We start from the raw sequence: 12139 nt of genomic DNA on the forward strand, positions 1-12139 counted from the left end.
GTTTGTTTGTTTGTTTGTTTTTTGTTTTTTGTAGTTCTGTATTACTTGTACCCTTACACCGCTTTGTTTTGTTTTGTTTTTTCTCTTTCTCCTTTTAAATAAAATTAAAAAAAAAAAAAAAAAGAAGACTGCTGTGGCTTGTGTCTAGATGTCCCCCAAAGCCTCATGTGATCACAGGTTGGGCTTTTTAGAGGCGGTTGGATCCAGGGTGTACCATGCCGGGATTGATTCACTGTGTACTTGATGCGAGGATTAAAGATGTGAGTGTCACTCTGTCACCCTGAAGGGCAGCACTACCAACCCTGCATAACGATGAGGGATAGAAGAGGTGCCTTTTTGTTTGCTGCCTGCTGCTTTCAGCTTGCCTGCTCTGTGATGCCACTCTACCTTGAAATCAGCCAACCATGACCTGAAACGTCCACAAACTGTGATCCTCAATAAACTTTTCCTCCTTTAAGTTTGGGTAGTGGGTATTTTGTCTCAGTAACAAGAAAAGTAACCAAGACAAAGACTCTTTTAGGTAGTCTCATTATTAAGTGAATTGGTTTAAAAGTCTAAATCCTTAGGGTTGAGGATATCGCTCTGTGGCACAAGCACTTGCCTGGCAAGCTCAAGGTCCTAAGTTTGATCCCTGATATCAAAATAAATAAATAAATAAATATCTAGAGTCCAAAAAGAAATTGTCTTCAACTAATGTAGATATAAAAAACAAACTATTAGTCTGAATAAAATAGACCTTGTGTTTTAAGGAAACAAGCTGCTAAATCATTTTTTAAAAAAGAAAGAAAAAAGCAAGAAAGAAAAAAAGAAATATCTTAAAAAAACAAAGAAGAAAAGAAAAATATCCTAACATGGAGTGTGGTTTAGTGATAGAGCACTTAAATGATCAATGTCTAAGACCCCAGGTTCAGTCCCCAGAACAATGATGATTACGACAAAAGCCTAGTCAATTTAAAAATAACCAGCAAAAGCCTAAACCATTAAAAAGATCTTAAACATGAAGTTCTTTCAAATCTGCGAGAAGCCAGGTGTGGTGGCACTCTCCTATAATTCCAACACTCAAAGGCTGAGACAGGAGGATTGCTGCAAATTTGAGGTCAGTCTGGGTCACAGCGTGAGACTCTGGGGAAAAAAAACCTACAAGGAAAGAAAAGTAAAAAAGGAGAAAAGAGCTTCCAACTTTAGCATAGTTCTGACACCAGAATCTGGCAGGGAGGTTCTGCAAACAAAATCAGATCACAGTTATCCTCCACCCAAAGCTTCTGGACACTGGGATATTCATGGATGGAACGTGAAGAGAGCCAACAAATCCTTGGAATTGCATAGATAATTATACACACATATGTCTATTAAAATTTTTTCATACCAAGAATTAAACTCAGGACCTTGTGCTTGCCAGGCAGTTGCTGTGCCACTGAGCTACATCCCTGGCCCTATTTCTTTTCTTAAAGAAAGAGTACAAACCTTTCATCAGATTGATCTAAGAAAAGGACCATGACTATATAGCAAACCTACCAATGACAATGGTAAATTATACATAATACATTAAAGAACTTAATCCAGCAACATATCAAGAACCATTTTTGCAGTGTTAAAACCCACAGCCTCACATGACTTAAGTGAGGCAAGTGCTCTGCCACTGAGCTACACCCCCAGCTCCACACAGCAGTCTTTCCTGCGTGTTGGAAATTTAACCTAATTTCCTTCAAGATTTTTTTATTTATTTATTTATTTTTTTGGTCTTTTTCATTTTTATCGGTACCAGGGATTGAACTCACGACTGCCTGCTTGCAAGGCAGGCGCTTATGCCGCTGAGCTAAATCCCCAGCCCCTCCTTCAAGATTTTTTTAGGTCAACCTAGAAAATCAATGAGAATAATTCTTTTTTTTTTTTGTACTGGGGATCGAACTCATGACCTCGCCCTTGCCAGGCAGGCCGCAGAGCTAAATCCCCAGTCCCCTGTTTTTTTCTTAATGATAATAATTTTGTTTTAATAGATCCCGGGGATTGAACTCACAACCGCATGCTTACAGCTTATTGCCGCTGAGCTAAATCCCCAGCCCCATGAGAATATTTAAAAAAAAAAAAAAAAAAGTTACAACCGATGTTCAGCAAGGACGCCAGATAAAAGATAGCTGCATTTATTTATTTATTTTTGTGCACATCAGTAATCAGACAGAAACTTTAAAAAAAAATTTCATACTGGCAATCAGAGCTATGAAATGCCTAGGAATTAATTTAATAAGATTTTTTTCAAGACTGATGTGACTAAACACTAAAGCTTTCCTGAAGGCCTTCTATTTGATTCCGAGGTCTGCCATAACTTGTGCTACTGGGAAAACCCTAAGCATGCGCTGTCTGAAAGTAATGGAACTCTGCTCCTTCCCGGCAGCAGGTGGGAGGGGCTGACTGAAGAGGTCAGCGGACCAGTTTCTTTTGTTCTAAGGGAAACACTGCGCATGCTCCCCTTCCAGCTGCTAGGGCTCCACCATCTGCAGTCCCTACCTTTCTCTTCCCAGGAACGCACTAATTTGTACCTGCTTGTGCTTCTCTGTCTCCTTAAAGGGTACTTTCACTGGATTTAAGGACAACTAGTACTCCAATCTCACAATCTTTTCTGTAACCTAACCTTAAATGTATATGAGGCCTTTATTTCCAAATAAAGTCGCATTCTGAGATTCCAGGTGATACACGTTTTGTGGGAACATTAATCTACATTAGCTTAGCGTGATGTGAGGAAAAATTACACTCTTGAATAAGAGGATTTAGTGTTTTAAATATATCATATTATGACTTTTTAAAAGTACAACAAAAATTAATTTCAAGCTGGGTGTGGGGGTGCACATCTGTAATTCTAGCATTCTGGAAAGCTGAGGCAGGACAGTTTCAAGCTCAGCCCAAACAACTTGTCGAGTTAGTGCGACTTTGTCTCAAAATAAATAATAAATAAAGAGCCAAGAATGTCACTCAGTGGTGGAGCCCTTGCCTAGCATGTATGAGGACTGGGGTTCCATTTTCAGCACCATGAGAAAGTAAATGGAGATAAAATAAATAAAAAGTTAATTATTAGCCAGCACTTGGGAGGCTGAGGCAGGAGAATCACGTGCAAGTTTGAGACCTGCCTGGACTACAAAGTGAGCCCAAGGCCAGTCTGAACTTCTTAGTGAGATTGTCTCAAACAAACAAATAATAAAAAAAAGACTAAATTACATGCTATTCATTAAAAAGACTTTAAATATAAAGACACATAACTTAAAAGTAAAAAAATTGGAGGAGGGATTGCTTGAAAACACCAATTATGTAAAGCTAGGGTGGGGAGGGATACTTCCAGGGGAGAAATACCAACAGTGAAAAGGAAAAATGTTTCATACTAGTAAGGGGGCAGTTTTAATAGAAAGAACCAAAAATTCTAAATTAATATGAACATAGCATAAATTTAGCATACATAAAACCACAATAAACTGACTGAAAGGAGAAAATACACAATCATATTTAGAAGTTTTAGCACACGCCCCCCAGTAACTATTAAAAGCAAGAAGACTAAAGACTCAATGAGGATATATTTAAACAGCATTATTAAGCAACTTGACCTAATTGATATTTATAGAACACCATCTCCAAGCACTGCGGAATACACATTCTCTTGAAACGCACACCAAAGAGACCGTATGCTGGGTCATGAAGCAAGTCTCAGCCAGTTTCTGAAGACTGAAATCACATAGCACGTATCCACTGGCCACTAGAAAGCAACACAGAAGCATTAAGCAGAAAGTTTCAAAACATATAAAACTAAGCAATGTATTTCTTAATGACCTGTGGGTCAAAATGGAAACGACAAGCTATTTTGAACTGAAAATAATGAAAGTAAAACATACCGACATTTGTAGGGTACAAATAGTATGTGAAATAAATGCACAAGCTTCAAGGCCTTTATGAGAAACTCCAAGTATAAATAAATTAAAGAGCAAAATAAAAGATGGATAATAGAAGACAGGAAGGTAGACCTCTAGAGGCAAGGGACCCAAGAGCTGGCTGGAGAGGAAGGAAGAGGGTGAAAAGAGAATTAAGATTTGCTCTGTGTTCTGCACGAAGAATGTGATGGACGTGTACTGCAAACACTCAGCCATCAAAATTAAAATTTAAAAGCTGCATGACTCAGCTAAATGTTAGAGCATTTATAGTTTTTAATGAGTATGTTAGAAATGAATGATTGCTAATCAGTACTCTAAGCTTTCACTTATAAAACTAGAAAAAGAAGAGCAGGTGCAGCTCAAAGTAAAAAGTAAATAATAAAATGCAGTAATCAATGAAGCACAAAGTATAACTGTAACAGAGAAAATCCTTAAAGCCGGCATTTGTCCTTAATATAGCCTACCAAAAATAACAAACAAAGAGAACATACAAATGACCAATACTGAGTTTTAAAATGTGAGGTCACCACACATAATACTGATATGAAAATGGACATGTGAAAAGATAATGGGCAACTTTTGGCCAATGTACTTGACAATTTAGATAAAATGGGAAAAGTATATGAAAAAAATACAACTTACCAAAACTGATGCAAATAGAAATTAAAAAGTGAATGCTATAAATATTAAAGTCATAAAGATCCCACCAAGACAATCCAGACCCAAAAAATATTTCAGGAGAAATAATGATAATTTTTCTTAAGCCTTCCAAAGATTAGAGAATAAGACGAATACTTACGTATTTGTTTATGAGTGACATGAATCTAGTGCTGGAAAATCCTTTCCTTAGGACCAGGGATACAGCCCAGTAGCACAAGCACAAAGTCCTGAGTTTGATTCCTATCACAAAAAAAATCCCAGTTCTTTACGTAGGAAGATCTTTGCATATATTTTTAAAGAACAATATACTATATAATATAAAATTATGATATATTTTGATGTTATAAAACTACAAATAAAGCACTAGCCAAATGCCTACAAAGACAGAAAAAAATAGTACATCATGACCAAATGTGGTTTATCAAGAGAAAAACTCGGTAGTTATTTTGTGTGTCTGTGTATGATACTAGAGGCTGAACCAGAGCCTTCTCACTGAGATGAACCCCCAACCTGGTGGGGTGGCCTCTTTCTTCTGGTCCCCCTTTCTCTCCCCTCCCCTGCTTCCTCTTCCACCTTTTTTTTTTTTGTCTTTTTCAGTACAACCAAACCTAAAACCCAGGGTCAAACTCAAGGTACACGGGCACTCTGCCAGTGAGCTACAACCTCAGCCTTGATTATGTTGATATAGAGAAAAGCATTTGATACCTATTCAGGGAGAAAATATCTCAGCAAATGAAGAATGAGAGGAAACTATTAATCTGACAAAATTCAGCACTGAATTGTGCAGTTCACATGTTTAATGCTCCACTATTGAATGCTTTTCCTTTGTGGTGTAGAAAGGGCGGAGTTATTTTTCCAATGAGTGGAAGTCCACAAGAGCAGAAATAACAGGCTTGGTCTCTACCTCATACACTACACAAAACTCCTTCAGTATAGCTCTTAAATATAAATGTCAAATTAAAGCTGTCAAGGGGCTGGGGATTTAGCTCAGCGGCATAAGTGCCTGCCTTGCAAGCAGGCAGTCGTGAGTTCAATCCCTGGTACCGATAAAAAGGAAAAAGACCAAAAAAAAAATTAAAGCAGTTAAACGTCTACAAGGAAGCATGGGAAAATATCTCCATTAACATTAGGGTGGACAGAGATTTCTTAAACAGGTTAAAAAAGACAATAACCAAAAAGGGAAAAAAAAAAACTCTGTGTTTCATAGAAATTAAATTATATTAAATTGCTTATTAAAAATATCAATAGGTGAATGAAAAGGCAAGATAATATTTTTGTTATCTACCAACCTTCCTATCTATTTATCCAGGGGCTGGGGATTTAGCTCAGTGGCATAAGAACTTGCCTTGCAAGCTGGTGGTCATGAGTTCAACCCCTGGTACTGATAAAAAAAAATTTTAAAAATATTTATTTGTCTGAAATCTATTTGTCAGGAAGTATAAATAATCATACATTTGCATCCTTGGGTTTAATTCCCCAGGAAGAAAGGCAAAAGGAATTTATTCAAATCAAATTAAAACATTTTTAAAAAGAGTGTGCACAAGGCTTGAACAAGTGTGATACTAAAGAGAATATCCAAATGGCCATTACGCATATAAAAGTCACCATGATTATTCATCAGGCAAATTAAGTTAAAGCCACAAAGCATTATTGTCCACCCACCAGAAAGTCTAAAATTTAAAAGACTAGAAATACTAGGGCTGAGGATTTAGCTCAGCGGCCTAAGCACCTGCCTTGCAAGCAGGCAGTTGTGAGTTTGATCCCCGGTACCGGAAAAAAGAAAAACAAAACAAAACAAAAAAACCAAAAAAACAAAAGACTAGAAATATTGAGTACTGGGAATTATGAGGACCAACTGGAACTCTCATACAATTGCTGGTGGGGACATAATTTTGAAAAATTGGCTTTTTCTATGACAGCTAAACATAAAAGCTAAGCACAGTCCTGCACACCTGTAATTCTAAGACTCAGGAGGCTGAAGCAGGAGAATTGCAAGTTTAAAGACTAAAAAATCAGTGCAAGGCTACAAAATTGGTGCAACCTAGAACACGGTGAGACCCGGTCTCAAAAAACAAAACAAACAGAAAACCTAAACATACACCACTCTCTGACTCAGCAATCTTCTTTGCCAAATTTATTGACATAAAGTTACAAAGTTGATGTATAACTGACAATAATTGTATGTACCTACAGTGTGGAATGTGATGCTTTGATACATGCACACATTGTTAGACAACAACCATAATCAAGGTAAATGTACATTTACCTTTGTGTGTTAACTATACTCACTACCTTGAGCACTGGAGCTTCAGAATTTGTTCATCCTATCGAATGGAAATGTTGAATCTTCTGACTAATATCTCCCCTCTCCCTAACTCCTGGTCACACCATTCTACTCTTTGTTTCCGTGAGTTTGACATTTTTTGTTTCATCACGTAAGTGAGACCACGCAGTAATGATCTTTCTGTTCCTGTTTTTCTTTTGTCTTTTTCCTTTTTATCGGTACCGGGGATGGAGCTCACAACTGCTTGCTTGCAAGGCAGGCACTTATGCCGCTGAGCTAAATCCCCAGCCCCTGTTCCTGGTTTATTTCAATTAGCATATTGTCCTCCTGTTCTTCTGCATGGCCTTACACAACAGAATTTCCATCTTTGGAAAAGCTATGTTTTGTTCCATTGTGTGTGTAATATTTTCTTTATTCATTCATCTGTCAATGGACACTAGTGGACTTGAGACAGCAGGTATCTCTCTGCCAGATCTCTCTCTACTTCTTTGACTTTGGGAAGACCCAGAAGTCATACAGTGCCCAGATGTAGCTACTAAGGTAGATGAGGTCACATAACTTGTTTAGGAGCCTGTCTTTCCATTGGATTGTACTTGTCAGCAGCAGTACTATGTTATTGATCACACCTAATAAAGACACTCTTGAAAGAGGACTTCCAGAGCTTCAGAAAGTGGCAGCGATGATGGGATAATGGTGTTTGAAGGAAGAGGGAGAATTTTGAGGGTATTAATAGCAACATGTCTTTTACTCTATTACATTCTTTTTAAAAGATTTAAATATTCACTGTACATTTAGATTATATTTCATAGACCTAGAAGTGGGACGGCTGGATCATATGATAGTTCCAGTTTTAGTTTTTTAAGGAATTTCCATATTGTTTTCTTTAATGACTACACCATTCCAATTCCCTTTCCTACATCCTCTTTAGTAATTGTTACTTTTACCTTTATGCTAATGGTTTTTATAGCTAATTATGTTTTTACTTTACATTTCTGTGATCATTATTATTGCTGAACATTTTTTTCAAATGCCATTTGTGTATCTTCTTTGATGAAGCAATTCTCCTCCTACCTGTATAGAGCCAAGGGAAATGAGTGTGTATACTCAGTTCAAGGCATGTACAGTGAGCTCACTATACCTTAATTCATTGTCAAAAACCAGAAACGATTCATTGTTCATCAGCAAAAGAATAGACAATCTATTGTGTAGATATAGTTGAATAAAATACAACAATAAAAAAGCATGGATAGATTTTTTTATGGCTACTATGTTGAACAAAAGAAGACATCATAAAACTCTGATTTCATTTATGTTACATTCAAGGCAACATGTATTTATATTAAGAGAAGTCAGAAAAGTGACCACTGGGTAGGTAGGTGGGTGGGTAAAGTTGAAAGGAAAACTTTTTGCAATAGGAAATGTTTTATGTATTTAGATAGTGGTTATGTGAATGTAAGAATTCACTGAGCTGTATATATGCTTAAGATTCATACACTGTTGCAGCGCCTGCCTGGCAAGTATAAGGCCCTGAGTTTGATTCCCTGTGCCAAAAAACAAAACAAAACAAAATGTATACTTTGCTGTATCATTATATCTACTCTAGATACAATTTTAAAAGACACCAAATTGAATTAATAATAAAAAATGAAAAACAATTTAGTTACCACATTTCCCCAATAAGACTGGCAAAAAGTAAACAGGTATTTAGGGGAAATAGTAGTGCCTACCATGAAAAGAATTACAAAGTGGTAGCTACTTGTGATGGTGCATACCTATAATCCCAGTACTCAGTAGGCTGAGGCAGGAGGATCACCATGAGTTCAAGGCCAGCCTGAGCTATGTAGTAAGTTTAGGGCCAGACTGAACTACATAGTGAGACCTTATCTCCAAAAAACAAAACAAAACAAAAGTACAATTCTTTGAAGGCCAATCTAACCATATATACGAAAACACATATGTTTAGGAATTTAACCTTTAGTGATTTAACCAATACAATATTTATATAAGTATTTAATGATACATGTGAAAAGATGTATATTTATAATTAATATTATTTATAATAGATAATGGATATTGTTGGGCGCAGGTGCTCAACATACCATACCCCACCCGGGACTAAGGACCACGCCAGCTTCCGCAATGCGTTACGTCCCTCTTTAAATTAGCCAACCCCTGCGCACCTCGTGCTCACTCCATATTCGCCCCGTGCGGACTCTGTGGCAACCCCTGATTGGCCACAGCTGGATATAGTAGCCAGAGCCTGCGTCCCATTCCCGCACTGCTTCCTCGTGGCAGCGTGTGATTGGTCACGGCCAAATATATAAACCAGAGCCCGCATAAATAAAGCAGCAGTTAACTGTCGCCCACAAGAGCATCTCCTGTCTCATTGGGGGGCTGCACCGGTCAGATATAATAAATAATAGATATTTATAATAGAAAAAATGGCAAGAAAGACATCTTTATCAATAAGAAAATAGATAAATAATACCCATGAGAATCTTATCACCATTAAAAAACCTTAGGCAACCAAGTGCAGTGGTGCACCCCTGCAATTCTAGCTACTCAGGAGGCTGAGGTGGGAGAGCAGCAAGTTCGAGGCTAGCCTGGGCAATTTACTGAGACCCTGTCTCAAAATAAAAAATTAAAAGAGTGTGATAATATAGCTCACTAGTAGAGTGCTCCTGAGTTTAATCTCCAGTATCATTCAAAAAAAAAAAAAGAAAGAAAGAAAAGATTACTTGTGCTCTCCTGGAAATGAGACAATAAACCTTGTAAGCAAAGATGGAGAAACTCTGGGCTCTATCCCTTATCCAGTTGCTTAGTCACTGTCTCAGATCCTGTATTTGTATAGTGAAGTTCATATTATTTCTCCTCTAGATCTCACAAGATGAAATGTAAGAAGCCCTTTAAAAAATAAGGAGTACTATCAAGATGTGAAGCATTATTTCTGAAATAACATACTTTTATTAATCAAACCTTGAGCTGGCGATTTAACTCAACAACACAAGTGCCTGCCTGAGAAATTCAAGGTCATGAGTTTGATCCCCAGACCAATAACAACAACAACAACAAAAAAAAAAAAAAAAAAAAAAAAAAAAGGAGAGAGAGAAACAAAGTTTTTTGTTCTGCTTTTTTTTTTTTTTTTTTTTTTTTTTTTTTTTTTTGGTATGGGGATCAAACTCAGGACCTGGCACTCATCAGGTAGGCACTTACGCGGCTGATCTAAATCCCAGACCCTTGTTCCTCGTAAAAAAAAACATTCATTTATTTATTTATTTATTTTTGGTGTGTTGAGACAGGGCATTACTATATAGTACAGACTAGCCAAGGGGTGCCTGCAACTATGGTGGTTCTCCTGCCTTGGCCACTTGTGTACTGTGATTACAGGCGTCTGCCACCATGGCCCGCTTTGTTTCTTTTAAATTAGATTTACTTTCTTTATCACTTAGTAGAACCAGCATCTCTCAAAACGTGAATAGCAGACCAAATATGGGCACCAGATTGGAGACATTACTAAAGGTAATGAGCCCAGCCAGGTTCAGTGGTGAATACCCATAATTCCCGGTGCTCAGGAGGCTGAGGCAAGAGGACTGCTGAAACCCTGGAGCTTGAAACCAGTCTGGGTAACAGTAAGATGCATTAAAAACAATAACAACAAAAACACAGCCCAATCTTGAACCCCTTTTTCAGATGGACAATGCCATAATGCCTTGAAGAAAACTCCCATCCCTTTTCTTTGTGCCGGTGATTAAACCTAAGCAAGCACCCTATCACCGAGCCTCACCCTCAGGCTTTTTCTGCTTCCATTGAGAAGTTGGACTGAATTGTATTCACAGTAGCAGGCCAGTCAGGTTGGGCTTTGATCTGTTTTGGCTTTTTGTTTGCCCACTATGTGGGAGTCCAGTGGGCTGGTACCATCTTTTGCTGAACCCCAAAAAGAGTCACGAAGCATTGAAGGAAATGTGCAACCATGTGAGTGCCTCTTTACAGACCACAGGAGCCCGGCTTCGGATCAAGGACGGTGGCTGTTCCTGGGCAGCTGCGTTGGCTACTGTCCCCGTTTCACTTAGCAGAGTCTCAAAAATAGAAGGCAGCCTCTGTTCTGTTATATAATAAACAGCTCTTTATTTGAAATGACAATATTTACTTTTCCTATAGTGAACTCAGGCAGCCTGAGAGGCAATGGGCAAACAGTGAAAATGCCTGAAACGGAAAGTGGAGAGAGCAGTTTGGCCTAGCAGAGTATACTCCAACTTCTAGGCACCCAACAAGTAAGCAGAAGCCCCTCCATCCCATGTTACTCTTTAATTTCGTCTTGTTGGCACAGGATCAGGGGTCGCACGTGACTTCGCTACCGCCAGGTACAACTTTCCCATTTTGATGAGTCTTAAAGTATATAAGACAAGTATGAGCGCTCCACTATTGTTCAGTGGTACCGTCCCAATGAACGTGTCTTCCGAGGGTTTCCGCTAAGACTGGTGCGTTCAGCTTCTGCCAGCAACAGAGTGGTACTAATTTTCCAATACCTCACTTTTCTGTAATCTTTAAAATTAGAGAAATAAAAATTATGATTATTAATATTTTCCAGGACTTAGTCTTTTTTTCATAAGAAAAAGGCTGTGATTTATGTTTGTCAAGTTTCTTATTGTAAAAATCTTTCCTAGAGCTGAGCATGTAGCCCAGTGGCACATTGCCTGCCTGGCAAGCACTTGGTCCTGAGTTCGATTCCTGGTACCAAAAAAATACACATAAAAATTCTTCCTAAGCTACAAATGATCAGTATTTACCATGCATGTGATCAGTTTAACTTCCTCATAAATTGTGTTTTCCAGCCCTTTTATCATGTTGTAGCAACTCTGCAGAGCATCTCTTCTTGCATATCTTGCGAAGAGGGTCTGATTCAGTAAACTATTTTACTGGAGTCATGAACAATGAAGAGATGTTTAAAATCCTTTTGTTTTTCAAGATGGCATTTAGGAAGCAATCCTAGATACTTTGTGTTGTTCTTTTGGTCATGAGATTTGCTTAACTTTTGTGACAGTTATTTAGATGTTCTTCAGAGGTTTTTTTTCTTGTGGCTCCTGATGTCACTTCTAACTCATTCAGTAAAACTATGTATCTGTATCTATTTATTTATCTATCAGTGTATCAATGTATCTATCTATCTACTTATTTTTGCAGTACTGAGGACTGAATAGCACTTGCTAGACAAGTGCTCTACCACTAGGACACATTCCCAAATCTAGAGAAAAAAAAATTTTTTTTTTTTGGACTGGGGATTGAT

Source organism: Cavia porcellus, unplaced genomic scaffold (genome assembly GCF_034190915.1).
Source record: "Cavia porcellus strain 051 isolate PalLab524CR breed Dunkin Hartley unplaced genomic scaffold, mCavPor4.1 scaffold_31, whole genome shotgun sequence".
Taxonomy (NCBI): Eukaryota; Metazoa; Chordata; class Mammalia; order Rodentia; family Caviidae; genus Cavia; species Cavia porcellus.